Consider the following 10,970-nt stretch of genomic DNA (forward strand, 5'->3'; position numbering starts at 1 on the left):
AGAGGTCATTTAATTACCTGGCTACAAAGACAGGAGGAGGTGAGCAGAGCTTGCACCAACTTTCAGTGTGAACCATGAAGGTTACAACATGTGAGAGGTGATTTGTTAAAATGGTTATCTTCAGATTACAAGTAGCAATAAGGTTTGCATTTTCAGATTATCATTTCAGTTTACCTACTGTATAATCTGCATTTTTTTTTAATGTGTTCTGATTGGCACTGAGCTTGGTAAGTAAAGGACTCACTTGGGTCTAGCTGTGATAACAGCCTTAGATCAACATTCCCACTTGCACCCAAAAAGTGCTGATAAAGTTTTGTCCCTAAAATAGATTTGCAGGCATAGCTTAGGATCGATGGTGTCTTTATTTGGGCAATGAAATAAGGGAGGACACAGATCTGGGCTGTCTGAAGGCAAATATGGGAAAGAGATTTCTTTACCCATAGTTTATGTTAATGCTGTGACTGGTAACATTTACCTTCTTTCCTATATATATCCAAAAATTCACATACAAGTGTGGAAATACATTTTTCACAGGTTTTATTCCTGTGATTCCTACAAGACAGTGGGCTAAAATTCAGCTGCCTAAAATTCCGGGTGGTAAAGGGATTACATTGCCCGAATGGGAAATGGATTGTCTTTCTGTTTTAGTTCTTGAGAGGTCATTTAATTTCTTCCACAAAGCATCTAGGATCCACAAACCCTTTCCAGTGCAGAACTCAGAGACATTTGGGTTATTTTCTCCTGGAATTAGAGATTTTTAATGGAACTGGAGTTGTTCAGCCTGGAGAAGATAGAGCTCCAGGAGACCTCACTGTGGCCTTCTGATACCTAAGGGAAGCTTATGGAAAAAAGAGGGAAAGTGACTTTTGACAAGGGCAGATAGTAAGAGGACAAGAGGGAACAGTTTACACCTAAAAATAGGAGAGATTTTAATTAGATACTGGAAGGGAATTGTTCCCTGTGGGGGTGGTGAGGCCCTGGTCAGTTTTGCAAAGAAGCTGTGGCTGCCCCTGGATCCCTGCAAGCGTCCAAGGCCAGGCTGGACACTGGGGCTTGGAGCAGCCTGGGATAGTGGAAGGAGTCCCTGCCCATGGCAGGGGGTGGCACTGCGTGGGCTTCAAGGTCCCTCCCAAGCCAAACCATTCTGGGATTCTGTTTAACAACAGTTCTGGGCAAATTCAATATCCATCTCTCCTCTTCAATATCCATCATCTGACATGAAAAAAAAAATCTCCCAACACTGGTATTTTACAAGTAATAGCCCAGTTTAAATATCCTTCACAGACACCTTAAGGATATGAATAAGATGAATACCCCAGCACTTATCAGAAAGCAATTAGGTGGAATTAATTTGAATATATTCCATATCTTCTCTAATACCTTGAAAACGTCAAAATATAAAACGATATTGTGGGAGCCTACACTGATGGAGGGTAAAGCTGAAATCTAATACAGGAGTACAAGAATAGATAAGAAACCATTTGAATCAGTCAGCAAAGAGTTACAATAAAGAAATTAATTTCTCTTTGCAGGGAAAAGAAACTCAGGATGAATCACCATTAAATGTTTGTATTTTTAGTGAACAAAGATAGGAACATGGTTGAGAAATGTGTATGTGAAGTGTATTTACCTCAGGAATTTCAGGCTGCAATGTCCCAGGTTACAGGTAGAAAGGAAACAGAGTTCCCAGAGGAAAAGTAGTAAAACTCTGGAAAGTTCTGAGAAGGCTTTTAGCATTATTCTAACTCTTAATGCCACCATGCATATTAAATCTTGTTTGCTATGATTAATTGGTTGGTGGTTTTTAATAGTGTTCTGTGGAGTACAGAGGACACCTCAGATGCAGTGCAGGTGACACGGCAGGACCTCAGAACACCTGCCTGGATATAAAGACGTTTCCTGATTTCCAGCAGATTATCTCTGGGCCATTGGTTTCAACACTGACTGCTCCTTTGAAAGGACAGTTATGGCTAAGAGTTCTATGAGAAGCTTGTAGAATAAAAACTTAACAAGAAGAAACATGTAGGATGTTGCTCTTTTGAAAAAAAATTACAAATTTGGGAGATTTGCTGACCTGAAGACCCCATTTCCTAACAACTGCCCATTACTGGAAACCATTTGCCAAGTTAACCCACTGACATTTCTGTAAGTTGCCTTCAATCTGTTGTTAGAAATGAGAAGAAAGCTCATTTAGGGTGACAAGAAAAGCTTTAAAACTCCTGTTTTGTACAAATAAGCTTTTCTGTTCTTGACTGTTGCTTTTGCTTTGAAATGTCCCAGGTTACAGGGAGGAAGGGAGGATGCACAGTCCTGATGGATCCTTGGATGTGTGCTGGTGTCAGGACTCCCTCCTGCTTAACCCCAGCATGGCACTGACATGGTGTGTCCCTGAGAGGCTCCAGGAGAATATGCAGGTCTCATGTGATAAATGATGTCAAACAGATGTCTCACATGACATGAGATAACAGCTTTCTGCCAGGTTGTATCCCAAGCAGAGACCTGAGCAATTCACCCCATCAGAGCCCTTTTCGGTGGGAGTTTTTAAACCCTCTCCTTAAGCCCAGCATGAATCTCAAGCCTGTGTTTTAAAAGCTGGTGCCTCTGAGTTATTTTCCACTCTCATTATGCATTCTGTGCCAGTAACAGCTAAAGCTCTAAAGCTCATCATTTCCAGTAAAAGTCTCATGCATGTAAACAAGGGCTGAACTTGCCTGTTATTTAAGAACAGAGCTCAAGTCTCTGTTTTGATCCAAGCCCATGCTGCTCTTACAATTTCTGAAGGTTAAGACATGTCTGGGTTGGTGATTTTTTTTAAGAAAAGAAAAGGTGACATGCACAAAATCAAATTCTGATTGCATTCTGGACTCCAAATCAGGACTTTATTTCAGCTGCTTTTTGTAAATGTCGTACTCATGCCATGATACACAACAACATCCTTGCATAATAAATAGCAGGGCACTTAAAAAGGAAAATACTGAAGTGCAAAACCAAATTATCAAAAAAAAACCAAAACCCAAGCAAACAAAGCAAGAAACCCATGTAGCACCACTACATTGCTGCTGCTGCTCCTACTCCTTTCACTTGACCTGAAATCCATTGGAGGCTCACACAGACCATTAAAACTAGAAGTTTCAAACCAGGCTTGGTTTGGAGGGTAAATTTAAGGTGAAGAGTCTGCAGAAGAACTGTGTTCCTCCTCCCTCTCCCATCACTACCTCAGTGTTAGAAAACATGGAATGGAGCAAATCCAGAGGAAATAACCTGTACAAAGGGTGGCCTTCTCTATCCTTTCCATGGGGGCCACATCCATACCTGAGCGAAGAATTATCATCCCAATTTTAATGAGTGAAAAGTGGAAACTATTTGTCATTCCTGAGGCTACTTCACAGGTAAGGATGGAAGAAGCCAGTCCCAAATCACCTGCACAAAATCACCCTGCAGGAGCAGAACTGCCAGTTTCTGGCTCATGAAGTGGCTCTAACTTGTGCTTCCTTTAGGAATGCTGCATTTCACTGGCACTGGGAAATTGGATCTGCCTCTCTGAAGCCTGAAGTATAGAAAAACACACATAGTTTTATAAATAACTTCAAATTCAATAACTAAGCCCAGCTCATGTAAAGATCTTGAATCTGAGATGTAGTCAGATTTTTAATCCTGCCTGTGAACAGTGTTCCAGCAACAAAAGTGAAAATACCCAAATACTACATTCAGGAGTATCATATGAAATTATTGTTTAAATTTCAAGATATGTGAGAGGAACAGCCCTGCAGAGCCCCGCAGACCCCCAGGGCCAGGCCCTGGAGCTGGGGTTCCTCTGCAGCCCATGGGGAAGTAGCTGTGCCTCTGTGATACACAATTTAAATCGCAGAGTGAATCCAAGATAAAGCTTATTATTGTCTTAATCAATATTTCACATTTCCCTAGCAGTTCTCAGCATCTTACACAGCTGGGATCGACCTGTAAGTACTTAAGTCTTGCAGTGCTGATGAAAAGGCTTTCCAGTTAATATATTCACAAGGTAGGTGGCTGCAGGGCTTAAAAAAAATTTAAAAAATAAAAAAAAGGTCACCTACATCTTTTCAACATTAATCCATGCCTGAGCTTATAAGAAATTACTCGGTCATCAAGGTTAAGAGTAGATGTGTTCAAATGAACTGAAAGCAAACTTCCCAGTGTAGAATTAATTATAGCAGGCCTGTGAACAGCTAATAAAAACGGGATTTTTTATGTCTTTGTTATAAAATGTCTTCATGCCATAATTAGGAGTCTACTCTGCAACTGCAGGAGCAGAGCCATTGCTCTGCTCCAGCAGAGCTACTGACATTGCTTTACCAGTCCTCTCTTGGCAAATGGGCCAGGAGAAAAATATATTTACATTAAAATAGCTAGCAAGGGAATGGAAAGAAAAAAGAAAATCTGACTTTTTTCCTTTCTGAGTGATTAATCAGAGCCAAGAAGGTTGAAAAACCTTAAACCACAAAGCTTAAGTACCTATGTGAAGTGTAGCCCTGGAGCCAGTTTCCCACAGTGGCAGCTCATCTTGAAGTTAAGGGAAATTTAAGAACTTCTTTGTCTATGGGCGTGAGTTAAGCTCATCCTTCAATATCAGTCTCATGTTTAGGTGACTGACTAGATCCTTCCTAAAGAAGGGAAGACTCCACAAATCAAAGGATCCAGCTAAAGCACCAGAGTTGCAGTGACCCCATCCATCGTTCTTCAGGAACTGGAATATTCCTGATGGAGTTTCAAAGGAAGAGGCTACTCAAGTGATCAGCTGACCCTCTTTCACTGACTGCACAGGAGTTGCCCTGGAGGTAACTGAACAATTCCAGACAGATTCCTGCCCTCAACCCCCATCCTCTCTATCAGTGGGAACCTTCTGTGCCAATACCTTGGGGCATGGGGATGATCTTTTCGTTGGGTCTTTGTGATTTGTAATTTCAGAGGGACCCAAATTCTCCATTTCCCTACAAAACCACAGAAATTCTCTCAAGAAACCTGAGACCTTCTTGCTCTCAGATAATTTTATCATCCCCTCATACAGAAGACATTAAAAATCTGACAATTTAAATTGCAACCAAATTAAAAAGATAGATCTTTCAAGACTGTTTTTGCTGTTTCGTGCAAACCCATTTGAATTGTAAACCATCATGTTGGAAACTTGCTTTACAGATGTCAATGGCTATTTTAATAACGAATGTAATTTAATAAAGCATTTACTTTCTTTTTCCATTAAAGAGTAATTGAAATGTTAATTCAAACTGGACTGGACAGATCCAAAACCTGACTAATTGAGTGTAAACAAAAGAGGAGGAGGAGCAGGACGAGGAGGATGCCAAGTTGGCATCCTCTGCAGAAACAAGGGAATTGTGGTTATCATTCCTATTCTTTAATATTTCCCTAAAGGACCTGGAGGACTGAGAAACAATCACATTAAGATAACTGGGAAATTAATCTATATTGGGAGACAGCTGACAGTAGAAAGGCCAACAAAGCAGAAAAATGGGGAGAAGGAACCAAAAAAACACCTAATTTGGACACATCTAAGGTTGGGGGAACTTCTTAAGTAATGCAGATGGTGACAAATGATCCAAAGCATTTATCGGTTGAATAAAGGAGAAAATAGGGAAGAAACAATCAGCTGGCAGTGATGGAGCTGGAAAAACATGGTTGAGCATAAATATGTATGGAATAGCATATCCACAGAGTGACCACACTCCTGCTCAGCAGAGGAATTGCTCCAGCAGGAATTCTTTTCTCCCAGAAGCCTTCTGGAATCAAATTCCAGGAGCAGTTTGGAGGAATTGCAGTCAACAAGGAGGAAATGGGAGCACATGGAAGATGGATGAGATGAAATGTGGTGGGTAAAGGTAATCATACACTAAAGTGCATTGTTAAAAGAGGCCTTAAGGACCAAAACATTTGCAGCCAGGGTGAAAACAAGCAAGAATTATTTCATACCATCCTACATATTTTTTTTTTTTACCTCAGCCAACAGCTGAATTTCCCTGAGTCCTTTATTCCAGCACAAGGTGGGTGTCATTACAAAATGTTACCACAAAAATGGACTTGAAGTGATCATGTGAAATACATGACCCGGATCTGTGCAGGAAAAATGAGTGATTCCACATGGGGAGCTGGACCGTGGCATTATTGGATAAAGAGAAAAAAATAAGCAGAGATTAATGGACTGAACAGCCATAAAACTTCCATGAAAGTCTTCTCAAGGAGTGCTGGAAGCTTAAAGGAGGATTGAAGAGGTGCTGGGAAGCAAATAGTCCTTCTGATCACAGGTGGCTTGCTTACATAATAAACCTGCTTTCCATCTATAAGTTATGACTTCATTTTAAACAATTTGAAACAGGAAATTCAAACATCTTCCCCTATTTTTATGCATGTGACTGGCATCTCAATCAACAAATGTAATTGCAAATTTTAAAGAACATTATAAATCACTCTCATCTATCACTGCAGTTTTCAGCAGAAATATCATTTTATGCTTCTGATTTTTGAAGCTGACATGTTATTAGGATCATACATTATGTCTAAAACAATTGGAGGAAATAGAATTGATAAAACATAAATAGAAAGCATCCAGCAATGAAAAAAACTAAACCAATAACAGACTCTGAAACATTCATCAAAGCATATTAGCAATAAATTTTAATCAGCAGGATGTCACTTCCCATTGAGTGAAAGCAAAGAGGCTGTGGTGTTCCTACTTACTGACACAATATAACCAGCACTACAGAAAAATTGGTTATCAGTTGAACTCTCAACTTGAATCAGATGGAAGTAACAGGATAAAATAAAAATGAAATAGGGCAAATCAGAGCAGAGCAATGTGGAAGAGCCTGTGTGGCCAGGAAGCCAATTATGCACAGAAGGTACAGCTGCCACAGAGGCAGTAAAGGCCTGAAATAATGGCTCATCCCTAGCAGTGCAACAGCCTGAGGACATTTCCAACTCAGCATCCCCTTCCCAACTCCAGCATCTCCTGGGGAGCTGAGCCCAGGGCTGAAAACTCCATCCCGAAAGAGGAGAATGCAGGATCATTCATATTCAAGGATGCAAGCTTGGGTTACTAAAAAATCCTGTAATAAGAACACAAATGAATCTGCAGAATGCTGTTGGCTTAGAGCAGTGTTACTACTACTGCTACTACTATCTTAGTAGTATAATTGGATGGGAGCTTCAGACAATGTTTTTCAGGGACACCTTCCCATCAGGAGCTGCAGAAGGGACACCCCAGCTCCCTAAACTCCTCCTCAGAGAACACTCTGGGAGCAGCTGGATCCAGTCCTGGTCCTACATTTGTCCAGAAGAGCCTACAGGTGTAATTGAGGCTTATACAACTTTGTCCCGCAGGATTAACGATGAGACCCCAAATATGTTTATATCAATTAAATCATTTTTTCTTGGAATGGTGATGATAATGATTAGACTAAGAGACCTTAATCAGAATTGATTACAGAGTAGAGGCAGCTATAACTAACGTGGTGCACTATTTATTGAAGCAATGACATTAAAGGTAGAAAAACAATTATTAAGTAGGGATTGATGTGATTCACCCATCCCAATGATCAAATCTCTGTCCTCAGCCTCAAGGAATGACCTTGAGGGTGTCCCCCCTCCAGGGAGGGATCTCCACTCGCTCCCAGAAGGGGATGTTAGAAGATTCTCCCATTCAAAAGTGGGGCTGGGCTTTTATGGCATAAAGTGACTGATGTCAGATGTCCCCAGGCTGGCTTAGACCACTGGTTAGCACTGTCACCTGTTGACTCCTCTGTCAGGATCTCAGGAACCACTCCTCTGAATCAGGAAGCAGTCTGTCAGGAAAGCACATTCTGCCATAATCCAACTTTGTGAAGTAACACTTTACACGTGGAGAAGGTTCAGAATTATATCTGTACCGTCAAGCCAAGCATCCTGTAAGATCAAATATTCACTTTTTAAAATCCATTCCCTATTTGAAGGGTACATTTCTAATATTCACCCAAGAAAACATTCACACATTCAAAAATATAGAGTCCAAACAAATTACTTGATTAAAATTATACACTCACAAGTAAAAATCAATTTATATGGTCCAGTATCTTACTCTCATTCCAAAACTTTGCTCTGTTTTCTGCCCCCTAAGTGATAATGATTGGAAGAAATTACCTGCTTTGAATCATGTCAGAGTCACAGCATTAAAATCCAGAAATCTGATTAAGAGCACTGCATTTTTCTTTTTGCTGGAAAATTTAGAAAATCTTTTTTTTTGACAGACTTCATCATACCCCGTTTGCATTCTTCCCTTTATGTGTTCGACCTATAGCTATAATCTTTAGTTAATGAAAGAAGTTCAAAGAAAAGTTAATAACAGCATTCTGGAACTATTAATTAAAACTTGAAGTATCCCACCTTGGCTTGAATGTCTCCCCATATTTCTAAAGGCAAATAATGATACTGAGATCCAAAGTAATCCATCCTCAATGACTACCACTCCTTGTCATTTGATTGCCTCGATACAGCAGATAAATTCTAATGGCTCTAGTCCAATTTGAAGCATATGAGTGTGAAGAGCACAGTAATAATAAAACCAATTGACTCAGAATGGCTCTGCATGTGCGAGTGACTGCAAGGGAGAGCTCTCCTTCCACTGTTAACACAGTCAAGGAGGCTCCATTTCTGCATCCAGGGCTGTAATTATAAAATAATTAGAAATAATCTACAGGTTCCTAGAAACAGAGCTTAATATCAGAGGTAGGTGTATAAATGTCAAATGTATGTGCTCCAAGCTGATTAGCCATGGACTTCCCTGAAAGGCAATTTAAATCAACAGGAGCAGGCTCAGTGCAGAGGAGCATTTGGACAAACCTACCCTCAGGTTCATTAATAACTCCATCTTTCTAAATGAGCTGCCACAATTCTCTCTTTGTTTAAAAAACATATCTAATAAATAGAACTGAAATTAAATAAACCAAAACCAAGGTCAAACAGCAGAGAGGACGAGCAAGCAAAACAAAAAGAACAGAATGTGAAATGATGCAAACCAAAACAATTTAGTAATAGAATCACACCCCCCCCCAAAAGAAGTTAACCAACACTGAAAAGCTTTTATCTTCACCCCACATGGAAATCAGCTCTGAAATCCCTCTTGCAACAGAAAGAGTGCAGCTGTGGCAATCCCACTGCACATTAAACTGTCTTTCTGAAATTCTCTGCTCCCCAAGGTAAGTGATCCCCAGAGAGGCAATCTCAAATTATGGCTGATGTAAAAGTCAATGGATTTGGAAGGGGCCATTCTCTTTCCATCAGGATAAATCAAAGATATAGTCTCAAAGGAAAGGAAAGGATTCGACCCACTGCCTATGGAAAGGCCTCATGCATATTCAAACCTACGCTGCACCACAGCCTTCACTGTCCTGGTCCTGCCAGCTCTTCCCTCCATGCTTGGCTTTGGAACAGCCCCAATTCCTGCTATATTTCAGTCTTTGCATAGGCCCATGACTCAAAGCTAAATGAAGAATCCTCAGAAACTACCCCTCTGGCTTCGCAGCTGAGGATGCTTTAACTTCAGTTAAGGCTCTTGGCATTAAAATAAGTGGTTTTTGCGTTTCCAGAGGTGTAAGCTCATCCTGGGTTCCACAGACATCCACAGGGACAGGTCATTTCAGGGACACCAGCTATTCCAGGTTCCAGCCTGTAAAGAAACATCAGGGAAGTGCCTCCTCTACATCCACTGTAGGGAAACTGTGTGGAAAGCTCAGGGAACACAAAGTCGGTGTTATCCCACATTAAAACCTGAATGCTTTCTAAGTCTGTATTGTTGGGATACAAGCTCCAAGCCTCTGGAATACAATCTGGATTTCAAACCCCTAGTGAGTTTTCATGGTATTAGCTCCAGTACCCAGGTGAAAATTTTATCTCAGATATGTTTATTCTCCCCCTCCACATCCCTGCAGCTGTAGCTAACATAGGATTTCCACTCACTTTGGGCAATAATCTGAGCTGAATCACTCTTCCATCTGCTACATTCCACTGTCAGAAGGCTGCAAATTAATTTGGGAATAAAAGCATTATAAAATCCAGCATTGTTGCATAAACCCACACCCTACTGAAGAGACAGCAGGTTTGTCAATTATTAATCATCATTTTCAGTCTCCTGGGAGCAGGAAACAAGGCCATTTTCTGGGCAGAGGGGAAGGTTTCCTATTTGCTCTCCTTTCATTTTTCCTCCCCTTAGTAAAGCTCTCATACTGAAAGCCTGAACCAAAGTTTTTACCCTTTCTGATGCTTCAATATATCAGTGTCCCAGGGTGAAAACTTCTACAAAGCCTGATGAATCATTTTACTCTGGGCTTTTGCCCTGAGTGCTGGAAAGGCTTTGGGCAGCACAGCCAGACAGGGCACTGCAGGGAAGGGCTTTTTGCCAGGAGCAGAGAGCAAAAGTCAGGTACCAGCACAAACCGCTGAGGCTTCCTTCACAGGGTCAGCTCATGCTGCCCTCTATATCCCCACAAACCACTCTAAAACCCCTACCTGCTTCTTTCCGCAGCCCAAACAGGCAGAGAACAAGTGGCTGCCAAGTGTGACAGGCTGTGACCTTGTCATTCTTGTCCAGCCTGGAAATGTCAGGGCTGCTCTCTGGAACAAAGGCTCCAGGAGCCCAGCCGGGTTAGCCCAAGGAACCACCAAGTTACTTTGGGAGAATTTCTTAGCCTCATAAATATTCCTGGATGCTACTGCTCCTTGCGTGTAACCATTCCCCTTCAATACTGCCCATGGAAATTTAATGAGCTCTACATTAACCCTTGAAATTACCTTAATATCCATGCTACAATACCCTGACCACTTGTGACAATTCCCACGGAACATGTAGAAAAATATTAAAACCTTGGAGCTGTGTCTGTGTTCATTCACATCAATAAAGCCCTGCTCAACTAATTTACTGAAGTCTCACAGAATAACAGAATCCTGGGACG

Source organism: Lichenostomus cassidix, chromosome 8, assembly GCF_008360975.1.
Source record: "Lichenostomus cassidix isolate B80296 chromosome 8, HeHo_3.0, whole genome shotgun sequence".
Lineage (NCBI taxonomy): Eukaryota > Metazoa > Chordata > Aves > Passeriformes > Meliphagidae > Lichenostomus > Lichenostomus cassidix.